At 37.3% G+C, this 17,367-nt stretch overlaps 1 protein-coding gene across 33 annotated transcripts in view; it reads left to right on the top strand.

Annotated features, from left to right (window-relative positions):
- LOC115438765 (receptor-type tyrosine-protein phosphatase delta) overlaps nucleotides 1-17,367 on the top strand; it is a 617,983-nt gene that overhangs the window by 284,846 nt on the left and 315,770 nt on the right. For all 33 annotated transcript variants that reach the window (XM_030162597.1, XM_030162584.1, XM_030162598.1 and 30 more), the window contains exons 6-7: nucleotides 2,198-2,307; nucleotides 14,582-14,625. The gene's annotated coding sequence lies outside the window, so the exon portion shown is untranslated. The remainder of the gene's footprint in view (nucleotides 1-2,197; nucleotides 2,308-14,581; nucleotides 14,626-17,367) is intronic.

Below are 17,367 nucleotides of genomic sequence, written 5' to 3'. Positions count from 1 at the left end.
ACCTTTTTGTCATCTGTGTGCAACTATAGTCTGTACCTATGCTTTTTATTTGCAGACTTGTAGGTGGATGCATGTCCTCAAATACATGTAATAGCAAAATATATGAAATTCCTTAACCCTGTACAGCCTGATCATTTCAATCATTGACAGAAAATTCCAGTTGTTTGAAACCGGAGTCTCAAATATCAATTTCCATGTATGAGTTTCAATTTTGTGTCATATTTGATACATTGGGTCTCAATGCTCAAATATGACTATTTTTGAACAAACAAAAACATAATATAACACAAACATGTCTAACAAATTGGTATTTCCTTTTCAAAATTGTCAAAGTTCTGCCTCCTTCCTCATTAATGAGAATCTTGTAGTGTCACTGGAAAGGCCTCTGGTGAACAAATTCCTCCCCCCTGGTGGATTATGTATTTATTGCATGTATCTAATTGTATACATTAGGTTTTTCAAGACAAAAAATATCACACTGATCATGTAAAGGGCTTCAAAACTCAAATATGATACGTTTGGCATTACAGGGATAATGTTTGCAAAGTGATGTCACAGATTAACCATTTCGCACACGTGGATCTGATACAACATGAGACTATATCTGAATGATCTGACATGGACTGAAACAGGACAATACCTAAGCTAACTCAACCCTTTTATCACGATGGGATAATATTGTGACTCATTAACCCACTTTGTTACTTTAAGTTTTGATACTGCCCTGCCTGTGCTTGTTGACGCTCTTCTTGTGTCTATGCATTGTCATTTTATTGTCTGTCTGTTAAAAAATGTAAAATCTGTCAAAAATAAAGTACAAAAAAACCCCAATAAATGTTACCTTTTCAGTATAAAACTAGTAGTGCATTAGTACTGAGCTGCTGATGCTTCCTTTGGCATAGATATTCCTGGTGTAACATCATCTGTTTGTCAGGTTGCGACTTAATGGAGTGTTCGTCCATCCTCTTTCCTCCAAAGGTCACGGTGTAAAGCTGTTTTCATCATCTTCAAATGCAGCATACTGTGTTATGGCTAACAAATAAGTGTGTGTACTTGTGTATGTGCATATAAGCATGTGCTGTGAGCCTGCCCCGGCCAATATGATTTATTATATGGCTTGAAGCGACTTGTACTTTCATGAGGTCACATGAGTAACATGGCAGTCTGGCATAACACACAGCTCTCTTTGGGCCTGCTGGCTACAGGAAGGCATGCCAAAACAGTTACAGCACAATCCAGTTTGCACATATTCAAGTACACAGCTAAGTATATAGTCATTACACACACAAGCGAGCACGCACACACACAAACTCAAATACTGTAATCCAGGCTTAATACTCTTTTATCACCTGCACAGGAGGCAAACGGAATGCAAATGCGCATAAGCTATTCCAAAGGCACGTCAGATTTAGGCCTGTCTTTAATATGTCTTTTGAGGTTAATTCTATGCAAATACAGCCTCATGAGTTGAGAAATGGTGAAGATATTTTCTAATAACACTAAGGGGATGCCACCTAGATGCAAAGTGGAGTCTTTATGATTGACCTTGGATGATCATTTTTAGCTGGAGTTTTACCTGAGGGTAACACTGTAACACTTTGCTGTTTTTTTTTTTTTTCTGCAAAAGTGAAAAATGACATTATATTCATTGGCGCGCTTACACTTACTGCACGTATATGCGAGTAAAATCAGCATCTATCATACCCATCATTGCAAAATCAGTGAAGAGTAGAATGGCCATAAAGTGTGTTTGTAATGAGTCTGCAGTTTTGCAGTTTCTCCTGTTCTCACTTTCAGGTGTCATTTTTCATAGTCAGTGAAACATCAAAAGACTCAAAGTATTCACGTTGCTTGAATGGCACAGTTTGAAACTAAAAATGGATATTTTTCATTCCTCAATTTGACCATATCAAACCTGACACATTTGCTTGTGTTTCCTATAGTGCACTGTTGCAGCAAATGAGAAAGTGCATTGTTGAAACAGTCTATGAAAAAAAAAACAGGCTAATATTAGAACTACATTTCAATATAGGATTTTCTTTTCTTTCATTTGACAGATTAAGCCTCTCAGGCAAACAGTGTTCGTTGGTAGTTGACTGTGAAGCTGATATTGACGGAATAATTATGCTTTTTTTTTTTTTTTTTTCTTTAATATGAGACTAAAACCTCCATTGTGTGACCTGTTCTTATATTCCAGGTGGGGGCAAAGGGGGCATTTATTTTACTGGTGTGTCGGCGAGGTAAAAATACAGCAGCGGGCAGCATGTTGGCACCTGCATGAACCCACAAGAGCAGCCTCATTTCTTGGTAAGTAGGACGCATATATTTAATGCATTTTTATTCCATCTTAAATCACTGAACTTTCCAGAGCAAAGATTACAAAGTTTACTCAAATGCAGCAGAACACAGTGCAACCGTTTAATGAATTATGCACAAAAAATGCTGAGATATTAATTTTGAATTTAGGAAACCACGTCATTCACAGGGGGGTTTTTTGGTCAGGTTTCCCACATTACTACTATATAATACCTAATACATAACCTGAGTAGCTTCTTCACCACCAGACTTTTACATCCCCTGTGCAAGAAGGAGCGATTCTGCAGGTCATTCCTCCCAGCAGCCATCAGACTTTATAACAGTTCACAGTAACACCCCCCCCCACCACCACCACCACCACCATATCACACCATGTGCATGTGCAATCACAATGCAAATATGTAAAAACTACATACATTTCAAGAATGTTTAATTCTAATTCTCTATTTATGTGAATATTTATATAAATACCAAATTTGTAATTTTCTTTTATATTTCATTTCTCACTTGTCAACTGTGAAATTTCCCCATGCTGGGATCAATACAGCTTTATCTTATCTTATCTTATCTTATCTTATCTTATCTTATCTTATCTTATCTTATCTTATAATACATTATGTTTTGGTCTCCTTTATTATTGAAAATGTGATTGCAAAATAAGCAGAATCCCTTTTGTCTTATCTTTAAGCTTTAAAGGAGTTATATTTTGTTTTTTTTTAATGGAATTATTAATTTTAAAACATTTCCCTGTGGTCTACATAAACTGTAAATGCTCTGCTTGGGTCTGAATTCTTCATTAATTCAACTCCACAGGTCCATCTTCAACCCTATTTCTGAGTAATGACACCAGAAAGGTCATTTTGAGCACTGGCCCTTTAAATGCAAATGAGCCACTTCATGCCCCACCCCCTCCAGGTTGTTGACAGTGCTGCTCTGTCCCGTTCAACCAACAATTGAATATTTTAGGTAATCAGCACGAAGTTTGGACATATTTTTAGAACAGACTACAACCGTTGCTGCTGACAAACAATTATGGCGTACTCGGAGAAATGTTTGTCAGAAGTCTTGACCTTATATGTGCAGAAGTCATGATGTAACTAGTTATAGACGTAAAAAATTAAGCAGGAATTGAAACAGGTTGTAGAAATCCACTCGATTTTTGACAAAATTAATATAAAGATAGCTTTGCAGCACCTGGAGGGTTCAAATTCAAACTTTTTTGAACTATTAGGGTCCAAATACACAAATAAATGTACCAAAAACTAATAAAAGTGGGTATAGCAAAATATGACCCCTTTAATGAATTATGAGATATTAATTTTTTAATTTAGTAAACCACATAATTCCCAGGGTGGCTTTTTTTTGCCAGGTTTCCCATATTACTACTACATAATACATTATGTTTTGGTCTTCCTTTATTATTGAAAGTGTAATTGCAAAATAAGCAGAAGCCCTTTTGTCTTATCTTTAAGCTTTAAATATTTCAAAAGCTGCTATTACAACAAATTAGAGGAGAGTTTTAACAGGAAAAGAAAAAAGAAACAGAGCCGGGCTAATATCTTTGTTTTTCAAAGAACCCGTAGCTTGATATTCGGTGAATGAAGTTAAAATAACAGTGTTTTAATTTGGGGGTAATTTTCTTTGAATGTGTCTGTCATGGGGTCATTTAGATGAATATTTATAATGTAGTTTTGTTTTTTGTATTATCACTGGTGCTCTGACATTATGATTATTTCACCAATGTTTTAACAGTAGAGAATTAAAGTATGACATTGCTGATCATGTGCAAAATGGGTCCTACATTTGACCTGATTATAATAAAACACAGGATTTGTCCTTGTAAGTATTTAAAGCTGGCGAGCTACAAAGACACAGAGGGATTAAAAGAGTAAAGCGTCAATAAAAAGCTGTCGCGAACAGGAAATAACGTACACTCCATCAGTTAAACATAAAAAATACATTATACCCAGTGGGTTTTATTAGTCGTGGATAAGTTTAGAAGGAGTGGATGAAAAAAACGAATCTAAGACAGAACTCCAACTTGTGATGTTAAAAACAGTGGCATCAAAATACACAGCTGGATGGGATTCACATAGACTGCATATTAATTATAAATAGCATATTTACTCTTTTATGACTAACATTTTCCGATAAAAAAAAAATTAGAGATCTGCGCACGTTTTCCAACAGACACATCAATCACGTCACATTTACATCTTTACCGTTGACATGATTAAAAAACAATTCCTTTTTCTTGTGTCGATCAACGCTTATCCTGATTGGGGAAAAAGAAACCACTTTCTCAAGTGTTTTATGTCAAGGCTCTGTGAGAAATGGCGGAATAAATAATGAATGAAATGACACAAACAGAGCTGGGAGAGGAAAGAAAATAATGATTAGAAAAAGGAGGAGAAAGAAAACAAAGACGGGAAAAAAAAAAAAAAAAAAAGAGTCAATCAAGAATAAACCAGATAAACAACTGACATTTACTCTGTGGAGAGTTGAGAGTGGATGAAGAAGGCGTCTGGGAGTGAATATGGGGACGCTAAGGGGACTTAGATGGATCCAAGCATATAAGAGGATCAATACATGTGGCTTAATGTACCTTAAAAGCATCCTTTACTTAACAATCAAAGCAAACTGTATATAATGGTTGAAAAATACTAAGCAATCTTGCCTATCTCTGGCAAGCTTTACCCATTAAAATATGATTAAATCTCACACTAAAAATAGCCAGTCACCCTCCCATGTTTTACTCTAAGTGGTATAATATTTATGGAATCGTTTCCTGGATTTAACGAAGGTCTGAAATACCAAAACCTGTCTCACAAGAGAAAATCCTTGCCCTGGGCCTGTGCGATGATGTACACAGCTGAGGAAATATATTCAACGGGGTATAAATATTGCACAGTGAGTACATGGAGGGCTTTTTGGACGATGAATTATTACAAAGTCCGGTGGTTTTATGCCAGCCAAAGAGTATATCTTGCTTAGCTTCACCCTGCAATAAGCTGTGGCTTGGGAATTGTGGTTATAGGCACGTCACAAATAACTACCGACGATAGCAGGAATCCATCACACTCATCCCACATGTTTTGTGCTTACACTTGAGCACACTCAACAGCAGATAGTGAAACACACACATACACACATACACACACACACACACACACACAGATACAGCATGAGAGGAAGGATTTCCTGTAAGGCCTGAGTCAGGGGAAAATATCTTTAAACATGTATACTGAAGAAATAGGGACTCAATTCTAAATGACATTTTTCTACATGAATACATGCATTACAGTGTGTTTAGTTTAGGGCTGTTTAACCCATAAAGACCCACAGCTACTTTTGTGTCAGTTCCCAAATGAATTTTCCTCTATATTTAGCCTTTCTTCAATGATTTATCACCATTTATTGTAATATTATCTTCTTTATTTTGCATTTTTTTCTGTATAAATTATATATTTTCCTATATTTATTTTGGACGTTCATGAAAACTCAGAGTAAGTTCAAAGGTCATTATATCAGAACAGAGAAAACTGAAGAAAAAAATGACTTTTTCAGCAAATCTATCATTAACTGAACATAAACCAAGCATCCTCATCCACTGTCATTGATCCAACTCCATGAGTTTTACTGGTGAATCAATGATATAGAAGATGATGGTGTTTCCACGGTAACTATGGAGCCTCTGAACGTCCAAATGGGTCATATCTGATGACCATGAAAAGATGACAAACTGTATTTTACACCAATTATTTATATGGATTGATAGGATTAGTGGATAAACAGGTATTAAACAGTTTAGATCAGTAGATGAGTTTGGTCGAAGGTGGATGTTTGGGTCTTTATGGGTTAATCTGATGATAGAGCATAATGTGGTAATAGATAAACATCTGTCTTTTTTTTTTTTTTAATAAATTCTTTGTCATTTGGGCAGCATGTGGATCGCTAACATGAACTAAAAAGCCACACACTACAAATTATCCCAGGATTTATTCTTACTGACAGTATCAAAACCCTGTACTAAGTGGAGGACAAATGCTGAATATCCGCAAAATTAGCTAAAACCATGGACTGTAAATAATAAGTGAACAGAGGAATTGTGACGTCACCCACTGATTTCTGACCGGTAATTTGTGATTTGGCTGCCACCATATTGGCTTTTTGGAGCTGCAAGTGACCATATTTGGACAAAAAGGGGTGATGCTACAGGGCCCTGAGGGGTCAAAGGTGAGCTAATGCTAAGCACTTGCTCGCAGCCTCTATGAAATAGGAAACTTCATCAAGCACTTTGCAACAAAGTCAATTCACAGTCTTGATTATGAAACCTAATGACTGCAATTACAGTGGAGCTATAATGATATGTTTCAAAAATATTATATGTATACGTGTCCTTGATCATTCAACAAAGCACAAAGTACAACAAACCCAAGCTCTAACAGGACAAAAACCCCAGTCTCATATAACACTGAGTTCAGAGTTCAAACAATCTTATATGTAATATGGAATATATGTAAAGTTATATGGAATATATGTAACTTGCCACTACAATACAAAATAAAATCCATTTGCATATTAATATAAATGACTTTGGATAATTTTGATTCATGTTCACCAATTGAAATATTAAATGCATTAAAGGTTAACTGACTTTATTTGTCCCATGGCTGTTCATTGTAAAGTGTCTTTGAGTACTTAGAAAAGCGCGATATAAAGCCAATGTATTATTATTATTATTATTATTATTATTATTATTATTATTATTATTATTATTATTATTATTACAGTAATATGTTAATATGTTTGAGTGTAAATCAATTGCTAATTGTTATTAGATTATAATTAACAATTTTCTTAAATGGAAAAGCTTGTTTTTTTTTGCATATTCTCTCCATGAATTGAGTAACAACTAGTATCAGAGTATGTTAAAATGGGAGAAAACGGCATTAGTGGCATTAAAAATATTTTTATTTCATAGTTTTCACACAGTTTATCACGTTCTGATGATGGATTTTAAATACATGTTTCTTTGCTTTAAAAATTAAACGTATGGTATCCAGCTGAGTGGACATTTTTGTAACTCCATGAAAAATAGGGTCATAATAAAACTAAATTGCGTTGTTTTTTTCATACCTGAAGAGGAAAAAGAAATCACTCAAGAAAAAAATATTGACTAAGGTTCTAATAATTCATGCATGAAAGGGTTAAAGAAGAAAACAATTCAACTGTTTTTTGTCTGAGATATAATTAACATCTAATAAGAAACAGACTTTTTTTTTTTTCTGATATTAATTATTGCAGCGTTGGTCATCCTGCACAGCTACACTTGGATATGTTTGGTTTGTCTAAACTTTGTCAGCTGAAAATGTTCATCTGATTACCTAGGATCTTTTGCTAGATGCTCTATCTCCAGCAGAGTAAACAGTCTTTTTGCTCTCAGTTAAAAGCAGAAATCTGGATCATTGATGATGATGATGAGTCTATTTACTCAACATCTGTAGAACAACGTTATGAATCTTTTTCCTGCGTTTTACTGATAAATCACTTTTCATTGGCTAAGCAACATAATCATGTAACTCAGTCGTGCGTGAAGTTACTGGTTAAAACATCTGAATGTACAAAAATACAATGGGTATAAAAGAAGATCAAAATAATTCCCATCTAAATTCCTATCTAAATGGAAAGGACTTTCTGCTCCGCGCTCTGCATTGTCAAACCAAAGAAATGCCGGGCAGGTTGGGTCTTTTGGTGATTTGCAAAAAAGCATAATCCCCAGACTGCTGACATATTTCTTTTGAAAACCGGCTGTCTGTAAAAGACAGATATGCGCCGCAAAATGGATCAAATCTGTTTCATGTCAGATAGCAGCAAGCACTTTCCCAGGGTGAATCTCTACTAAGCCACAAACATACAGGATTAGACATTAAAGTAGTGGCCAGTGAATCAGAAAGTGAATCAGAAAAATAAAAGAAAATGATTAGTGACAACTTGTGATAACCTTTTAAATTACTACACTGCAAACTGTAGTCTTACATTGTGCTGTTGTTCAGAGGATGTGTTGTGGGTCCAATTTTATAGCCTTCCCTAATCTGTCGTAATAAAACCGGTAATTCTTTTAAATTACATTCCTACTGAGGTTACGAGGAAATGAGCATGAAAATTCATTTTATTTTCTCTGCAAAGGAGGGATAATTTTGCTGGGGAGCTGAGGATTCTTGTGTGTTTAATGAAATGCACGGCTCTATGGATGAGGTATTTTTAAGGCTGGTGCATATTTCATGACCGTTAACTGCATGCCAGCAGCGCATTAGTCCTCTGACAGGTAATGGTTCCGGTGCATTTTGATATGACAGGATATACAGTCGAATCCGAGGCACATGAATGTAATCGCATGCGGTTAGACAAAAAAAAAAAAAAAACATCACAACACAAAAACACCAACAGTGCCATTAGTTATTGTTCATAGACACGACTGCCTAATTAATCGCATTACGCCTCATGCCATATCACAGAAAAACCACCGGTGGCAAATCAAGTGTTATGAACCAGTCATTTAAAAAGGTCTGCGCACTTAATTCAATTACAATCCCCAAAATGACTACGAGAGGAATATAAATCAACATCTCCTTTGGTAAGAATCTAATTGTTCTGGCTTCAGACTTACCCAAATTTATCTATTTGGCTACTTTTCAGTCAGATCATGGTGAAATGCCAAACTTCAGACAGTCGGAAACAGTCACAAGGTGGTGCTGTTTGTCCCTTTTTTGTCCTTCGAGAATTGGCAGAGCCACTCCGTGTGATGCAGTGTGATGTGTTTCCAGCATCCCAGTCATTGGGTGTTTGCTTTGACTATGGCATAGCACATTAGCATAAATGACGAGATGCTCTACACTGATCAGAATAATGGTTTCTGGTAGATTTTTTGCAGCTATGGTGCATACAGTGACTGAAATTGAAGCAAAGGACACAGTACATATGTTTTTCTGTGCATATATATTTTTTGTGATGTTTTCTTTTGTTAGACTAAGCATGCAAATTAGCATTTTAGCTATAATCCGGCATATTTACATCTGATGTTGGCTCAGTAGATATTTTTTAATATGCAGTGTCACTACCAAATAAGCTAATAAATAAATGAAATAATTACATTTTCTTAAAGCAAAGTATTTTTACAGTTACAGTCATTAAATTTTAACACTCAAGCTGTCTTTTTTTTTTTTTTTTTGAGGCGGTGGCATAACTGTATTAAATCCATATAGATATATGCATATCCAGTGTAAATGAGCTTAATAAGTGCTTCGTTTAGTGCACATTACAAACTATAGATGTGTGTATGAAAGCTGCTGGTTTCATTATTAAAAGAATAAAACCAGCGTGCATGTACTGTATGCAAGACCACATGTGAAGCTCAAATAGCAATGAAATTACACTAAAATCCAGTAGATGGCAGTCTGTCAATACACAATCTGTCCACCCACATCCTCCACACACCCACAGCTCTTCAGTAGGTGTGCAGTTTTTCATCAACCTGAGCCATAACGTGGAGCGTCTTCTCTGCGCAGTATGACGAGTGAACACAAAGTGACAGGCACAAATGAACTTTTATTGCAGCTGTAATGAAGTACACAAGCGATTTGGATGTGGAATAACATCACACGGGTTAATATGTACATGGAAAGCGTCAGCACTCACACACCATACACACACACACACCTCTGCGGCGTTTCCACCCTCCACCCCCCACAGCCCCCTCCTCCCTTTATTTCCCCTTATATCTCTTGCGCTCTCACACTTGTACAAAGCAGGATGGCGTCACCACCCAGCACACACACTGGCGTATACACATGCATACACACCTCCTCGCCATCTGTCTGTGCAGCGGCCCGTGTCTCTGGCACTGGGAGCAGTTGGGAGCAAGAGAGTGAAAGAGAAAGTGTCTCTTGGCTCTGTAGTCCTGAATCCCACTTCCTCTCTTCTCTCTCCTGCTGTGCTTTTGTCTATCAAATAGTCTCATGACATCACACTGTCCGCCGACGGGCCCCTCCACCTCCACCCCCCATCACCCCCACCACCATCCTAGCACTTCCACTTGATGCCATTTGAGGGAGAAAAAAAAAATCTAATTCTCTTCTGCTGGAACATTATGAGCAAAGAGATATGAGCCCTGTGTTTTTCGCTGATTTCACTTCACAGTTATGAAAGAGCTCATTTCAGCTTAGTTCATTAACTACGGGGTACACATTTCCTCGTAAATGTTAAAGCCTACAACTCCACAGTATGAAAAATAAACATGCTTGATTAGCTCATGTATTAGGCGTTTCAAATTAATACCGCAGATGGTAGAATTACACTCGCCCTTATTTCAGGGACACACGAATAAAGTCAAATAAATCGGAGGGGATACTATACAGCATTCGTGTTTAGAAAGTTGTCTTGGGAAGTTATAAGACAGCTGTATGATTAATTTTGATGCTTATTGGTCCTATTTAGTGGCATGATTTTTAATGTATGTGAAAAAAATGGATGCTTGATTTTTTTTTAAAATTAAAATAAAATAAAATAAATTAAACAATACATAAGTTGAGATCTAGTCCCTTTTATCATGTTCCATGAAAACGGCAGCTATAGTTTTTGCATCAACTTGCAATGTTTGGAAAATATGAATGAATGAATAAATAAATAAATAAATAAATAAGCCAGTGCCCTACCCTTATGGCAAGTTTCAGGAAAATCAGTGCATTCATTTTTGCACAATCCTACTAACAAACAAGTAAATGAGAACATACAACTGTTTGTTTATTTATTTCGAATATTGCAATAAAATCAAACAACAAAAAAATAATTATATAAAAAGAAAGTAAACCATTCGAAAAGAAGTGGGATGCAGAAGTTTGCTTTACCTTGATGATATGCATATAAGTATCTAGTAAGCAGGATAAGAAATAAAAAGAAAAGAAAACAGATGATTCTGTGTTATCCAAACTGTTCTTCACCATACAATATTTCTTTCTCTTCTCAGTGAATTTTCATTACCACGCAGCTCTACAAAAAGCTTTTTGGCCAGCTTAAGTAATTTGACCAAGAATGCATTCCCCTTTCTCAGTCTACGCCATTTAGACAGCAAGCCAAAGTGCCTTCATAACTGTGCTATATTCAACTGCAGTGATAAGAAATGGCAGCTATCAGCAGGCGATTTTGAAGCCGCATATAACTGTTATTGTGTGTGTGTATATAAAAATTGATTTATGTAGCCTATCACTTAGCTGCCGCAATATGTGGATGAATATGGGCTAATATAATATTATGGAATGAGTGAGGGGGTTAGAAAAAGGGCCAGGTGGTGCCTCAAGGTGAAAAAAATGTAGGATCAAAATCCAAAGACACATAATAACACATATTATTGTTTCCTGGAATATGTCATATTTCAGCATTTAAAGCAAAGTGACACTGTGTCACATCAGATGGAGGGAAAAATATGATATAGTTTAATATTATTCTGGCGTTTGTCAATTGTTTGTAATTTTCTTCTTAAAATGAAATGAAATCTGATCATTCATAAATTAGACAGCAGTGTTTTCTATGCAAAAAGCCAACCTTTCATAGGCTACAGCATGTTGCACAACAGCCTAAATCTTTTCATAGGCTTTATTTGCAGTTTTGTATACAAATCACACATGTGAAAAGCTACTACTCTGTTATGAATACGGGTCTTTCCTCTCTGTTAAATGCAGTAGGAGAAACAGGCTTGGCTGGAGCAAACAGCCTCATGTTTACCCCTTGGCGCAGAGCTGGTGCCATGTCCAGACTTGTAAATCAGGCCCATTGAGGTAACATAATGCTGATGATTATGACAGCCAGTCGCATGGGAGTGATAGAGGGACGTTGAGTTATGGGCTCGGGGAGGGTGCCCAGAACTGAAGAGTCTCACGAATAGAGAAGCACTTTCACCAAAACACAAGTCCCCAGATGGGGACTAATGCTGCAGTTGGCTGTTGTGCCACCCAAATGAGCACACATTAGCTGCTCAAAACACACAGAATAGTGAAGTGCGTTTATTTTCCTTCTTCTTTTTTTTGTTTTGTTTTAATTTCACAGTTCTTCCACTTCATTATTAGAAAAACATCATTTTTCAAAAAAAAAAAAGACTGAATAAAGGAGCAAGATCAAGCCAAGATATTTGTTCACTGGCAGGCACTTAAGTAGATGAGTTCAGGATGGGAGATGCAATTCCATTCACTATATTACTAAAGAATGCACTGTTTGTATTCTTCTTTATGCTTTAAACTCCCCTTTGTGGATGAACGATCATTCTTTTGCATTGATCGTCAGCCACGATAATATAATCAGGCATAATGCCTGACAAGGCTGGCCGGTCCGATAGATCAGAGATGCTGACAGCAGAGCTATGCACAGGTCATAAACCCTCACCTTCTCTGTTTGACCCCACATCAATTTGGCTCTTTCCAATATGAATGCAAATAACAATGCATTTTTGGTGACATGTTTATGGTTATCTCTCTATCTCCCCTCGCTCTGCCTGCTGCCCCTAAATGTGCTGATGTTACGACTCTAATGGGATTTAAAAAGGTAACCTATTGCTCACCACTGGTCACTTTGCAGCCCCCGCCCCCCCCCACCCCACGTAAACACAAGTGTCCATGCGTGCCCTTGCTCACTCTCACACACACACACACACACACACACACACACATGTATGCACACCTACATGCCCTCCACCCCACTCACTTGTGTATGCATTGAGCTGATAAGTACTGCGGTTCATTTTCCCCATGGCAAAGCACAGTAAAAAACTGGGGAGTAATAATTGCTTTGGGGGGGGGCGAGACGAGGATGGCTAAATATGCTTGATTGCCTCCTAAGCTTCGGTGCTGTGTAATGAAATATGGCTGCTGCAGACAGGGGCTCCCGTGCGATAGCTTTCTTGTCACTTTCTCACTTGCCTTCTTTTTTTTTTTTTTTTTTTTTTTTTAATACCCTTTCGCTCTTCTGTTCTGGCATTTTCGTCCTTGCTCACCCGTTGCCTTTGTTACAGAATGGAGTCCATCAAAGCATTTGTTGCCATTGAACACTTATCTTAGCTATAATGTAATAATTACGGGGGCCAAATCCGTCCTAATTGAGTATTCCTCACCACATCAAAACGACAGGCGCCCTAATATTCCTCTGTTCTACAATTTAATTTGTGGATTCATTAGCATGAACAGGGTGTGTAGAGGGAATCCAGATAACAAGGAACTCGGCAAAACACACTATTGATGAAGTCATGTTGGAGGGGCTAGCAACTAGGCATTTCCTCACCTGCGTAATTATGCTCTTTTCATTAACAGTTTAAGACCTTAAAATGCTAAATAAAACATTGTGTTCCATCTAATGCCTGGGAAGACCTTGCAGTAAGATAAAATAGCTAGTTGGCATGTTTGCACAAAAATGAGCCAAATACATTCATACTGACACAAAACCAATAGCATGTTTTGGGCAGAGATGACTGCGATCATGGCATTCATAATCATTACTGCTAATCATCTCATTTGACGGTCATAAAGCCCTACAATAAAATTTTAAAGATAATGAGTTAAATTAAAGCTCTGTGCTGCACAAGAATGTTTATCCCAAACTCCGTTTTTTGTTTGTAACCACCCAAAGCATATTTCTCCCTGTTGGTTAAATACGGAGCTAATCATTTACAAGTGTATTAGTCCACAGGCTTGTATAGGCACAGCAGCATCTGCTAAGGCATTTAGCACGAAAACAGCCTAAGAAAATCTTCCCAGCACATTAAATGCAAGACTTCTTTTTTTTTTTTTTTTTTTTTTTTTAAATATACTGCTACTCTTTTGCTTCCAGAATAACTCGCAAGCCTAATTTGTTGTGCTACTTCAAGGAAAATGTAATTACGCTTGTTTTCATTATAATTCACAAAGCCAATCGATAACTGTGGTTAAGACATTCTCTACTGCTCATCCAATTTTCTGTTCCTTCAACTAAAATCTGGTTTGGAAAAAAAAAAAACAAGTATGCTCCGTGCCTTTCCTATACATGTAGTGCAACATAGTGCTGAATAAATCTGCTAATTAAATAAGCAGCGTAAATGATTTTGCACACCGGGTGCGTACTGTTAATGTGTGCTTTTTAGTGAACATTTTGCCACAGACAGGATCAAACAAATGAAGAAAAACGCCGTGGTACAGACAGGTTGATTAAGCTGTTCTCTTCCTCTTTGTCTTTCTTATTTATGCAGTTCTCTATCCTGATACATCACCCACAGGATGAGGCCTGCGGCAGGTAAGAAACTGAAAACAATAACTGATAAGCTGAGGAAAAGAACTCTCTGACGTCTTTTTCTTGTATCGTTTCCTGTCAGCAAATGCTTGAAACACATACGCTCACATGCTGTTTTATACGTTTTCACGAGAGGGAGGTATTTGCTGATCATGTGCCAGAGTATCCATCTTTGTTTGAAAGAGGAATTGCCCGTTTTGAGTGCAGAGACAGGCCGGAGAATACGTCAAGCGATATCAAATCAAGCGCTAAGCTGAATCTTGACTCCGGCTCAATCCTCCCTCCACCCCCCCCACCCCCCCATCTCCTGACCTGTATCGGGGTGGGGGAAGCAGACTATATCTGGCAACCTAAACCGTTTTAAAGTGACTGAGAGAGTGAGGGAGACTGACTGGCACTGATGGGACCAGACTAGGACTGTGCGATGCTGTGCTGCACTGCGCCCGGGCCTCACAAGCCTGATTGATAGAGTGTGATGAGACTGTCACCGAGCAAGGAGAGCGCCGGAGAGATTGGCTCGATGGAGGGAGGGAAGTGGGCTGACCAGAGTCGAGAGATAGAGAGAAATAAATTTGCGAACATGTGAAGGATGAAGTGGGGGGAATGAAGTGGCTGGACGGGATCTGTTTCGGACACATGAAGGATGGGGGAGGCGGAGGGGTAGGGGTAGGGATGGGGGGGAGTCAGATACCGTTGGCCTGAGAGTTCTGCTTATATGCTGCTTAAATTTGGCAGAGGCAGATTTCACAGGAGTTATGATGTGTGAGGGATGCAGCAGGATACAGTCGCGGAAAAAATTATTAGACCACCCCTTGTTTTCTTCAATTTCTTCTTCATTTTAACGGCTGGTACAACTAAAGGTACATTTGTTTGGATAAATATAATGATAAACAACGTGGGATTTGTCAAAAAAAAACAGGAGGGGACGCTTGGTTTTTTTGGTCATGGTTATTATCGCTAACGAAAACTAACAAAATGATGAAAACTAGAATCGAAAAAATACATTTTTGTTAACTGAAATAAATAAAAATTACAATTAAAAGACAGAACAATAACTGAAACTGCATTTCGTGCTTACAAAAATAACTAAAATGTATAAAAATTATGGATAAAATTCCCTTCGTTTTCATCTTTGTCAATGTCGGATTGATATGGAATCGATTTATTTCGCTCGAGCAGTTTTAGCTGGCGGCACAATACGGCACTTGACGGTCCGTCACTTCTCGTCACTTGTCGTTTAGAGTCATCTTCTCGTCCCCACTCTACCTGGAAACATGGAGACTAAAGTTAGGAGGAAGCAGCAGAGTCTGTATGGGATTTATATGAATACGACGGCGAAGAAGATAAAAGATATGAAAAAAATTAAAACTAAGCCTTTAGAAAAAAAAAAAAACGAAAACTAATAAAAACTAGTAAACCTGCTCTAAAAACAAATTAAAACTGAATTAGAGAAAAAAAGTCAAAACGAAATAAAAATATACGATAATGAAAAATCCAAAGCTATTATAACCTTGATACGTGGAGGTGAGGTCCATAACTAACCTAACTAATGCTGGCATGAAACAAAAGTGAAACTGTACATACATTCAACGTCTAACTCACAGGTTCTATTCCTCTATTATACACGAAATTTTCACAACTTCTAACCTGTATCCACTGGACCCCCACAAATGCTGGGCCCCATGAATTTGTCATGTTTATGCCCCTTTACGGTGCCCCAGTACATGGAGATGTTTGCAAACTCTGAGACTACCAACAGTTTGGTTCCGGTGAATGTTAGTGCCAGTAATGTAGGATATATAGGTGTAAGAAAACTGTCACAACCTGCCTGTTATTTATATTGGTTGGCTGTACCCCCCCCCCCCCCCCAAGGATGAAATTCATTGAGCAGAAGTAGGGATGTAAAAACCAGAGGGGGGTTTGATCGCCCCAGTCCCTCCCAACAAATCGCATCCTGTTTATAATAATAATAAATTCTGATCATTTAATTACAGCCACTTCCCACATGCTTTATATCTACAGTAGCGGAAAAAAATTATTAGACCACCCTTGTTTTCTTCATTTTCTTGTTCATTTTAATGCCTGGTACAACTAAAGGTACATTTGTCTGGACAAATATAATGATACCAACAAAAATAGCTCATAAGAGTTTAATTTCAGAGCTGATATCTATCCAGTTTCCATGGTTTTCTTGATAATAACCAAAATCACTTCAGTTCTTACATCAATATCTATGGCACTGTACTGCCAAAAACAGTGCTTTTAGGCGTTCCATGTTTTCTTTTCTGTCTGTTTTAGTCACAGGATACACACAGGAGTTAGGACTTGAATGCATAACCATTGTTTTTGATGACTTTTGGTGGTCTAATAATTTTTTCCACGACTATATATATAAAAACCTACATTTGGTGCATTTGGATGCACAGATCAGATAAAGTCCTAACACATAACATTTCTGACCAGACCTGTCTTATATGATTACCTGTGTACTTACTTGACAACAACTTTACAATTTTATTCAATGTAAGATGCTGTTAAATTTGGCCACTTGTTAATAGTGTTATTATTATTATAGTACATTATTTATGGCTATTTAATCAGAATAAAATGACATCCACCCTTCTAAACAGACCATGCATTAAACTTCATCTGTATACATTTTTGTATCAAAGTCTAATTCAGGTTATCTCATGTCATTCTAATTAAATCGCTAGAAGGAAGCAAAGTTATTAAGCACAACATTAA

The sequence above is a fragment of the Sphaeramia orbicularis genome, chromosome 18 (genome assembly GCF_902148855.1).
Source record: "Sphaeramia orbicularis chromosome 18, fSphaOr1.1, whole genome shotgun sequence".
NCBI lineage: Eukaryota > Metazoa > Chordata > Actinopteri > Kurtiformes > Apogonidae > Sphaeramia > Sphaeramia orbicularis.
This window is presented reverse-complemented; position numbering and strand designations above follow the sequence as displayed.